Below are 11149 nucleotides of genomic sequence, written 5' to 3'. Positions count from 1 at the left end.
AGTACTCGCCTAAGTTCTCTCACTAAGAGGCTTAACGGCAGTCTAGCACTCGCCTAAGTTTGAAAAAATCCTACCGAGTGAAGAGCAATCCTCCCACTCGGGGGCTTAGCTGCAGTCGAGTACTCGCCTAAGTTCTCTCACTAAGAGGCTTAACGGCAGTCCATCACTCACGTAAGTTTGAAAAAACCCTACCGAGTGGAGAGCAATCCTCCCACTCGGAGGCTTAGCTGCAGTCGAGCACTCGCCTTAGTTCTCTCACTAAGAGGCTTAACGGCAGTCCAGCACTCGCCTAAGTTTGGAAATATCCTACCGAGTGGAGAGCAATCCTCGAGAGCTCCTCGTTGGCGCCTTATGCGCCAGTCGAGGAAACCAGCGCCCGCGCGCCCTGGCTATGTGGGCCGCCCAAGAACGTGCCGACGCGCTCGCGAACGATGCACGCTTCCCCTTCTCGATCATTCTGTTTGCTGAAGCAAAAAAAGCTCGATCATTTCGTGGTTAAATTTCAAGCAATAAATTCAGAATCTCAGAAAACATAATTTAAAAATAAAATGCTCACGGATTCTAAAAAGTTCGCTGATTTGAATAAAAAGCATCAAACTTGAAAAAAAGTTCACAAATTTCAAAAAAGTTCATTGACTTTGACAAAAAATCCACAAAATTTTGTAAAAAAAATAATCGAATTTGAAAACAGTTCATAAATTTTGAATAAAGTTCAGCGATTTTGGAAAAAAGTTCATCGATTTGAAAAAAGTTCAAATACTTTCAAGAAAAAAGTTCATCTATTTTGAAAAAAGTTCATCAACTTTGAAGAAAAAAGTTCACGAATTTGAAAAAATTTCATCAATTTTGAAAAAAGTTCATCAACTTTCAAAAAAAGTTCATGAATTTGAAAAAAAGTTCATCAATTTTGAAAACATTCATCAACTTTTAAGAAAAAAGTTCACGAATTTGAAAAAAGTTCATCAACTTTCAAGAAAAAAATGTTCACGAATTTCTTTCGCAATTATTTTCACGGATTTGGAAAAAGAAAGAAAAAAGGAACAGAGAGAAAAATAGGAAAAAAGAAGAATAAGAAGGAGAAAAGGAAAACAACCCTCTATGATAAGACGCAAGATCGATTAGTCGGGTGGTCATGACATCGTAATTTAAGACGAACGTCTCGGGTTCGAATCCTGCCTTGTGCACGTTCTTTTTGCAGTCTATAGAAACAGAAAGAAAAAAAACACGCGGACGTGGGATGGGCCGGCCCGTTATGAAACCAAAGTGTACGAGGGGGGTATGCGCCCTGTACCAAATGACTATATTCGGCGCTTAAGGCGCCGAATAGGATTTGGCGCAATCCTCCCACTCGGCGGCTTAGCTACAATCCAGTACTCGCCTAAGTTTGAGACCCATCCCTATCCGCAAGGACGACGAGGTGCAGGTCGAATGCAACCTTCTCCTTCGGAGCTGCGGCACAAATACAACGTCCGCTCCATCCTTATTCGCAAGGACGACGAGGTGCAGGTCGACTGCAACCCTCTCCTTCGGAGCTGCGGCACAAATACAACGTCCGCTCCATCCCTATCCGCAAGGACGAAGAGGTGCAGCAAGCAAAGTCCATCCGAAGACAAACACAAGCACATTCGGAGATAAACCAAATTCAGATAAATCCTAAAAAAGTTCCAAGCAGCAAATCGAAAGGTACTCGGGCACCAAGCCCGAAGGAGTTTAACGGTTACAGAAACCACTCGGCATTCCGAGGCAAATTTAAAGCGTATCCAAGTCTCATAAGATTGTTCACTCGGCCGGAGGAGGGCTGGCAGGCTCCACGAATGTGTCCAGATCGATCCCGTCAGCGATCTGAGTGGTGGCAGCAAGGAAAGTCTCCATGAAGGACTGGAAGTCGTGCTTTTTGGTGTTAGCGACTTTGATCGCAGCCAGCTTGTCTTCACGAGCCTCCTTGCAATGGACTCGCACCAGGGACAGCGCCAGATCAGCACCCGGGCGGAGGATTTCTTCCATTCTTGCACTCGGTCAGGGATCTCGTTCAGTCGAGTCATCAAAGATTCCAGATCATTCTGAAGCGTCGCCCCCGGCCAAAGCGTCGAGTCAATTCGAGAGACAACCTCCTTCAAGCGTGCGAGGTAGCTTGTGGCGCTGGCGATACGGAACTCCAGTCGGAGCACGTTCATCGCAGTTTTGTCGTAGTCTTGGCAGAGTTCTGCAGCCAAAAGTCAGTTCATCAACCGAGCGGAATCCGATTGCAAGCATCAACATAGTCGGATTAAAAGAAATACCTTCCAGCGCGAGATAAAGCTTCTTGGCGAGGGTCCTCAGATAAGCTTCTGTGTCATACCTCTTGCGGATTGCAGACTCCAACTTTTCGTTCAGGACGACCTTGTCCTTCTTAAGGCTGGTCACTTCGCGGTTAGCTTCATTAAGACAAGATTTCAGGTTATTCACCTCTCCTTCAAGCGTTCCGATTGAAGCAAGCTTCTTGTCTACGAGAGCGGTTTTGTCTTGGGCTGCTTTTTGCACGGCGGCGAGGTCCGAGTCCTTCTTGTCCAGAGCCAACTTCATTTTCTCTGCAAAAGAATTAATCGAATCAAAGAAGAGATCAAAGAGATATATTGAAATTCAGTCGACGATCAGTTACCGTCCATACCAGCGGCCTCATCTTGAGCTTTTTTTAGATTTTGCTGAGCCAATTCCAAGTCTAAGTTGAGTTGCCTCTGCTTCTCTTCGAGTTCGGCAAACTTGGAGATAAGAGTACAAGACTTCTGCAGGAGGCAAGAGACAGATCAATCGATACGTTCGAAGGCAGTTCATTTTCGAGTGAATAAAACCTAAAGAAGTGGGCAACAAGTTGTTTAGACCCCAGTCGACTGCCAGCAGTCGACCGTGGTCTCGGGGACTACATCCAGTGGGTGCACTTGGCGTGCCCCCACCGGTTCTGATCCAACTCGACCGGCCCGCCGGAGTCGAGTGCAAAAAAAAGAAGAGAGAAAGAACAATTGCGCCATCAAGAAAGAAGAACTTAGACCACAGTCGACTGCCAGCAGTCGACCGCGGTCTCGGAGACTACACCCAGTGGGTGCACTTAGCGTGCCCCCACCAGTTCTGGTCCCACTCGCCCAGACCGAGTGGAAGAATGAAGCTACCAAAAAAGACAGCGACACCCAGTGGGTGCTCTAATTCTACGCAAACAACAGAAGATTGTGCAGTAGAAGATTTTTTGAGAACAAAAGCAGTCGGAAAGTCTACTCACCTGGACATTGGCCCGAAGGGCGGCACTAGCGTCGTAGGCAGCATGACTGCTCTCGTGCACTATCTTCACCCGCTCCATCATCATATCAGCCTGTCGGATGGCTTCCGCAGCCGCTTCCGACTAGTTGTCTGGGACGGGGTAGCTGGTGAAAAAGTGTGCAGATGACCCAGGTGCGGCTTCTTGAAGCTCTGTGGTGTGGAGTTGGATAGTTGAGGGAACCACATGGGCGGTCGACCGCATGGGATGCCCACTCGGCAAGGGTGCAGTGAACGTCACAATGGCCCTGTCTGCGTCTTCAGCTTGACGGACGGGAGGCGTTGCAGTTGGTTCTTGCCGAGCCACCCTGCCAGCTATTACCTTCTTGCTCTTCCTAGGCTTAGGAGCCACATCTTCGCCGTCGTCTGGAAGATCAATGATGTTGGGTGGAGCTGCAAGACAGAACATTCGACCCCAAGTGAACCACTCGACCCTAAAAGGATCACGAATCGAAATTGCAAGAGTTCATACCTGGGTTAGAGGTTACCTGCATCCTCCATTTCCTCGTCCCGGTACTGGTATGAAGAGGTCCCTGATGTAGCAGCACTGCAAAGGCCCGCATTCAATCGGTTACACCCAGTTAATCGAATCCACATGAAGGACAAGTCAGATGGTTACCCGGAGATAGTAGGAACGCTCACTTTGATCCTGGGCAAAGCTTTTGGCAGTTTGGAGGAGATGGCTTTCGGCACTTACGGCGCTGGGGGCGGCGCGACCTTAGATTGCTTTGGAGCCTTCTCAGTCGGCGCCGGGGAATATGTCCTGGGGCGCTTTGAGGACTGCCCGATTGGCGCAGCCACCAAGTCCGGAGCGCTTGCCGGGTCATGAGTGTGCTTGGACCTCCTCTCCCTGCGAGGAGGCGAGTCGACTTCTTCCTCATCAGTCGATTCCTCGCTCTCCTCGTCCTCCTCGGCTTCCGAATGCTCCTCGCCACTCTCGCCCCCGCTCCCTTCTTCCTCAGCGTCTGGGTCCTGCACTCCGTTGGGCATCGAGTACATTTCAATGAGGGCCTGAAAGGATAACAATCAAAGGAAGTTCAGTCGACTATAAACGATACATCACATGGTGAATCGGAAAGATACTTGATAAAACAGAAATATACCTGCTCCGGCTGGTGCGAGTTGTCGAATGGAATCACCCTCCTGGACCCCCGAGGGTTATCTTTGTTGCCAGTGATTCCCCTCAACCAGTTCTCCAAGATATCCTCGATGACCTCCTCCGGGTGGATCCGAGTGGTATCCTCGAGCCCAGAGTACATCCACATCGGATGATCGCGCGCCTGAAGAGGTTGGATGCGTCGACCGAGAAAGACCTCCAGCAGATCCATCCTAGTCACTCCGTCGCGGACAAGCTGGATGACCCGTTCAACCAGCACCTTGACCTGCGCCTTCTCTTCTGGAACTACCTTCAGAGGAGCAGGCTTCTCCACTCGAGCCAAGGAGAAAGGAGGAAGTCCAATCGATTAGCCAGGGGTTGGCTGATCCTTGCAGTAGAACCAAGTCGACTGCCAGCCCCGGACCGAGTCAGGAAGGATCATGGCTGGGAAAGTACTCTTGCTCCTCATCTGGATCCCCAGACCACCGCACATCTGGATCACCCGCGTCCTCTCATCACTCGACTTGGCCTTTTTGACCGACTGAGAACGGCAAGTGAAGATGTGTTTGAAAAGCCCCCAGTGCGGTCGACAGCCCAAGAAGTTTTCGCACGTGGACACGAAAGCGGCCAGATAGACTATGGTGTTCGGAGTGAAATGGTGGAGCTGAGCCCCAAAGAAGTTCAAAAAACCCCGAAAGAAAGGGTGGGGAGGCAGTGAGAATCCGCGATCTACGTGGGTTGCGAGGAGGACACACTCACCCTCTCTAGGCTGCGGCTCGGTTTCGTCCCCCGGAAGCCGAGCCAACTTGTGAGGGATCAATCCCCCCTCCACCAGGTCGTCGAGGTCGTCCTGCGTGATTGCCGAGCGGATCCAGTCGCCCTGGATCCAGCCCACCGGCAGGCCGGACCTCGACGAGGATCCGCCCCGGCTGGTCGGCTTGCCCTTCGCCTTCGCGGTCGCCTTCTTCGCGCATTCCAGCGCCGCCGTCTTCTCCTTCCCCATGGTGGCGGATCGAGCTCGAGCAGAGGTCCGGCGATGAGGTGGAAGCGAGAGTGGTGGAGGGATCGGGAGAAAGGGAAGAGAGAATGGGAGCGTGCGGAGCAGAGGCCTGGCCTGAGACCTTTTATAAGGCCTTCCACCGAGTGGCTGACTGGTGGACCCAAGCGATCTTAACAAATCCCACAACAGTCGCGCGCGCAGTACGTGGCGAAAAAGGTGGTGCAGGGATCGAGGAGACTTGCCTAATCCGTCCCGATAACCTCGGTTCCGCCCGTCTGGCGCACTTCCCAAAATTCGAATCCCGCGAGATCCGCGGAGAGCAGAACAACCTGTCAGACTGAAGACAAACACCCTCTACATCATCATTTGGAATTCTACCATGAAAGTTCACTCGACAACAACCAAGAATGGACCAAGGTGATTGAGAAAGGAGTCGACGTCGTCACCTCAACTCATTGTTCCAGGACAAGGCATATTCATAGCACAAAGAGTGGGTCGGAAGTGTTCTCAACCCCTTCCTCACTCAAACCCTGATCCATTCGGGGGCTAATGATGAAGCTATGTACCTAGGGTAGGGTCACGGAATTGTCCAGCATACCCTCCCCAAGGACGTCTCTGCAAAGAATCAGAAGCAGTCGAAGAGAAACTGTCATCCACTCGACCATTGAGATGCACTCACTCGGCCACCTTGAAGAGACTCGACCACCAGAAGATGAGGAACCCTCCACTCTGCAACGGTCAGGATTTAAACCATAGCATTATGAGCATTTATGACACTTTACTGTAGATGTTACCAGTAACGCCTTTCCTTTATGAGCATTGAACTCTGTGTAACGGAGGGGAGCTGGGGTCCTGGCGCACTCTATATAAGCCACCCCCTCCTCTGGGACAGGGGTTCACACTTTTGTAAACTCACACACACACACACATATAATCCAGTCGACCGCCTCAGGGCACCGAGACGTAGGGCTGTTACTTCCTCTGAGAAGGGCCTGAACTCGTAAAACTCGTGTGTACAACTACTCCATAGCTAGGATCTTGCCTCCTCATACTTACCCCCTATTCTGCTGTCAGTTTAAGATCCACGACACTAACCGATAATGGATATGAATATAGAAATTCTTAGTTTTTCCTCTTCCATTACACATATTTTGGTGTTCGTCTTCCATCAACATTTTTTTGGGTAATTACATATGAACAGAAGTATCACTTTAGCTTCCGCGGAGTAGAGGAACGACCACAGCCCACAGAACTGTCGCTATTTCCTCTTCCTTCTTTGCATGCACAGTGGACAATCGATTTCTTGGATCCTCTATCAGATGTTGTCATGGCATGCTAAAGGTTCATGGTGGATGAGATGCTGTCATGACATGTTGGATCTCTCGCTTGCCCAGGCGATAGTGTATCGCTTTCTCCTTTTCCTCCTTTGCACCCACAGTGGAGTCTGAATATTTTGTGGGAGTTTTGGCATCACGATCCTTCTTTAGGTGATCTATTAGATGTTGCCATGGCATGCTGAAGATTCATGGTGGATTTGGATCCTGCCAAAGTCGTACATGCTAACGACCATATCCCATAGAAGTATCGCTATCTCCTCGTCCTCCTTTGCACGCACAACGGACACTGAATTTCTTTCGTACTCGATGAGATGTTGTCATGACATGCTAAATCTCTTGCCTATCAGAGGTTCATGGTGGGTGTGGATCATGCCAGTACGAATTGCCTGCCATGGAGCGCCGCAGATCCACGCTGGGTTGCCGGAGGGCTGCCGTCTTCGCGGCCTCCTCGTCCTACCAAGACGCGGAACGCGGCAGATGCGTGCAGGTTTGCTGGCCGGGCTGCCTATTACTACATAAGATTGGACAGTATCTCCTACTCCAATACGATCACGACTCTTAAACCTGATTTGCCAACAAAAATCAATCAGGACAGGAATCAATCCGGTAACTAACTATCAAATTGTATGCTTTCAAAAGAAAAGAAAAGCGTCAAGTTGTACACGTGCATGTGACCTCCTTTTCTTTAGCTGGAACATAACTAACTTAAATACGTATATTTAGTTTTTTTTTCATGGGACGTATATTTAGCCTGGTTGACTGTTTTTAGCAACCCTGGAAAAAACTGCTTTTAGCACATGGCCACATCGGTGTGTTTATGATGATAAATCTGGACCGTTCAAACCTCTTAATTCTAGTGCATTAAATCTCCATCGTTCTTTTTCTACTGTCTTAATAATAATATAATAGATATAAAAATTAACTATTTACGGAATTTTGACATATGTATGTATATGAGAACCTTTTTTACTTTTATAATCTAAAAACATGTGTATCTGATACAAATCTATTGTATACAATATGCTTACCAAATTGCTAATAGATAAAGCTGCCCATATTAATTGATAAATGACATGAGCGATGATGTCATGATTTTATACTTTTGGACGGCAATACAAATTGCACCTCGCTCACGCTGGTGCCTATTACGTGTGCCAACCGGACTACTGCTTTTTTTTTCACCTTGTTATTCCTGTTTGGCTCCCGTCAGACTACACCCTTTTTTCCTATTAATATAATTGTGTTTGGCTCCTGTGTGAATACATATCTGTTTGTACGTGACAGATTGTACCCAATAGATGTTCTACGTAACTTTCTTCATCTTTTTATCTCAACCGTTATAATTAAAATCAATGGATACTATTTTTTTAGCATATGTGGATTAAGGTGACGGCTTGTTTGTCTTCTATTTTAATTATATAGTAGATAGATGACCAAGGAAACCAACATACTGATCGAGTCCTCCACATTTTCTAGTGGGCCTAAAAAGATTAATTATTGTCATTGTTTTTTGGTTTAATATCCTTCGGCAAGCTTTAGTGCTTGTACTCGTCACTGGTGGTCTACGGATCTAGATATAACTTTTTTTTCCCGGCCTTCAGTGTATTGCCATGATTGAGGAAAAAATATTGCACACGACAAAATAAAATAGAACATCCAAAATTGGTGATCAATATATTGCACACGAAGATTTTATTATTGGATCCTAACATTTTCCATTCAGTGCAACTCTAGTAGCAGATGATGCAGTCACAATACTTGTGATGGTCGACAACCCTACACTCAGCTCTCTTGACGTCAGGTCCCCAAATTTTTTGGCAGGCCGTCTGGCAAGTTGAGCCTGTGCACTTAGGACTTGAAAGAATAGTTCGCATCTCGCAATGATCTGTAGACAAGAATGCACATCATTAAAAGAAGACCAAACTGAGAAAATTACAAAGAAATTCGTGCAATTTCACTGCCAATATTATTATTCTAATCCTGTTTACAGGAGAAAGTAAACATACATGGATAGGGAGATTGATTCCTTACCATCAATGGAGTTTCCTAGCTGCACAAGCACCATAAGGCAAACAAGAATAACTTTCCCCTCCATAAGCGCAGACTAAATTTTCCTATTCCCGGCGTCCACAAGCATACGTGATCGTATCTTTATATATAGACTCGTAGGTAGAGAGCATTTTCTACCATATCACTCAATTAATTCCGAAAGATCTTTTCAATTTGTAAATATGATATCCATATAATTGATTATATTTTCCATATTTATGCCAACATAAATTCTGTAGATATTCTGAATTGAGCTCCATTAAAAGTGTTATCATCAAATCTAGCATTCAATAGCATATCATTTGAGTAGTCGCACATTAGACGTTGTTAGACTACGGTTGACCATCACCAGGCAAACTTTCTTCACCTTGTTGCTCCAAAACATCTAATTTTCCTTTCCTTTTGTTGGACCAATTAAGTTCGGAATCAATGAGTCCCGAACGTTCCATGTTTTGCCATCTTGCCCCGAACGTGCTAGTTGTCATTGGATCGATCGAAACGCACGCATCTTACACTCCTGTCTGGCCGGGTCATCCCAGTGCTCGTTCGTGACAAGGGAGAAGCCGCCCGAACGCTCTTCTCCGCCCACCCTGCACCACTAGTCTGCCACACCCATTCCCAATCTCCCCGGCAAGCACAAGAAGGAGCCTGGGCAGGGGGCTCGATCCAATGCGACCCCGCCACATCTCCCGCGCCTCCGGCGACCGCCGAGCGCCTCCAGGTTCATTCACAGCTGCCCCGTGCCGCTCCTCTTTGTATCATTCTGCTCACCACCCCCTCTCATCCCTCTTCTCCCTTGCTGTGCAGAATGACGTCGCCGCCGCCGTCCATCGCCCGGAACGCCCGCCTTCGGCAAACCATCCTCCGAATCCGTCCATCCCCGCCCTGATCTACAGGCCCCACCGCAGGCGGGGGCAGTGTTTCGATGCGGCCTCCACTCATGCGCTCCTCGTCACCGACGAGCACCAGGACGCTGCTCTCCGGGGTCCGCAACAACTGTCAAGGTGTGGTCGTGGGCGGAGTCGAGCGTCCCTGCTAGCCCGTGCTACCACGTCAGGCATCAAGGCCTCCTCCCCACTACTGGGGAAGGGCTTATAGATGAACTCTAATAAGTGGCGGGTTCCACTTGTTACCCGCCACAACTATTTTTCAAAAGAAGTAGTGGCGAGTACCAAAAGCCAGCCGCCACAGTTACAGGAGTAGCTGTGGCGGGCCGAGTTAACTGCTCACTACAGAAAAATCTCTCAGGGGGACTGCCTTGCTTAATTCAGCAGTGATGGGACGTCTCTAGTGCTCGCCGCAAGTGTACGACATTGCAGTGGCGTGCGGTGCCTGGAAACCTCCACTAGTTATCGTGGTCGGGTGCTCAGTTTGATGCACAATGTTAGACATCTCACCATGCTTGGTTATGCACAAAAAAGTTGAAAGAATACAAAACATCCCACCATGACTTTTTTGATGACATTGGTTTTAGTTAAACGGTGCAGAAAGGGCTTCCAAATGAAGGCCACACTCGATGATAACATCAGCGTAACATTCAGGGTCTCATTCAGAGTAAGCTTCCTCATTCTCGTCATTCTGTCTATCATTATCATTCGATTTGTCCTCATCTTCATTGCTGCCCTCGTCATCTTGTTCATCCTCGTCATTTTGGCTGTCATCGTCATTCGATTTGTCCTCATCTTCACGGCTGCCCTCGTCATCTTGACTGTCTTCATCATCCTGGTGGTCATGGCTATCATCACGATCCTGGTCATCGTCATCGTTGCAAAAATACATTTTCCTAAACCTATTGACCTCTCCATTCCGGGAAAAGGATATCTACTCTCCTTGGATGAAATTATTCTGTGCAATGTACTGCTTCCATTCATCGGAATATATGATGGTTCTGTCCTTCCGTTTACGCACATCTAGTTCGAATGTGCGCCCCATATCATCGTCAAAGTACATAACGTTACCGCATAAATTGTTGAAGTCAACCCTTATGTTGTATGGGATACACTATGCAACAGGTCATCATTAACAATAAAGTCAGTACAATAATTATACAAATGGTTTGAATAGAATACTAGTTGAGGTTAAAGAATGTTACAATAATTCGGCATGAACTTTGCTAACTATTGAACATATTTTGAGTACTAGAAGTTTGATGAAACAAAAGTTAATCAACGTTTCATCAAAATATTGGCACTCATTTTGAGAACCCATACACTTGTCATATGTAAATTCGGCATGTACTTTGTTGACTATTGAACATATTTTGAGTACCAGAAATTTGATGAATCAGAAGTTAATCAACGTTTCGTCAAAACATTGGCACTCAATTTGAAAACACATGCACTTGTCATACGTAAATTTGGAATCAACTTTTCTTACAAAGCT

At 47.3% G+C, this 11149-nt stretch overlaps 1 long non-coding RNA gene across 1 annotated transcript; it reads right to left on the bottom strand.

Moving 5' to 3' along the window:
- Nucleotides 1-8361: 8361 nt before the first annotated feature.
- Nucleotides 8362-8843, bottom strand: LOC119273749. Its single transcript, XR_005134963.1, has 2 exons — nt 8750-8843; nt 8362-8603 (listed from the first exon to the last, which is right to left on the bottom strand). It is a non-coding gene; the product is annotated as an uncharacterized LOC119273749 (long non-coding RNA).
- Nucleotides 8844-11149: the final 2306 nt, after the last annotated feature.

Source organism: Triticum dicoccoides, chromosome 3A (assembly GCF_002162155.2).
Source record: "Triticum dicoccoides isolate Atlit2015 ecotype Zavitan chromosome 3A, WEW_v2.0, whole genome shotgun sequence".
Taxonomy (NCBI): Eukaryota; Viridiplantae; Streptophyta; class Magnoliopsida; order Poales; family Poaceae; genus Triticum; species Triticum dicoccoides.
Note: the sequence above shows the minus strand (reverse complement) of the source record. Positions and strands in the feature narration are given on the sequence as shown.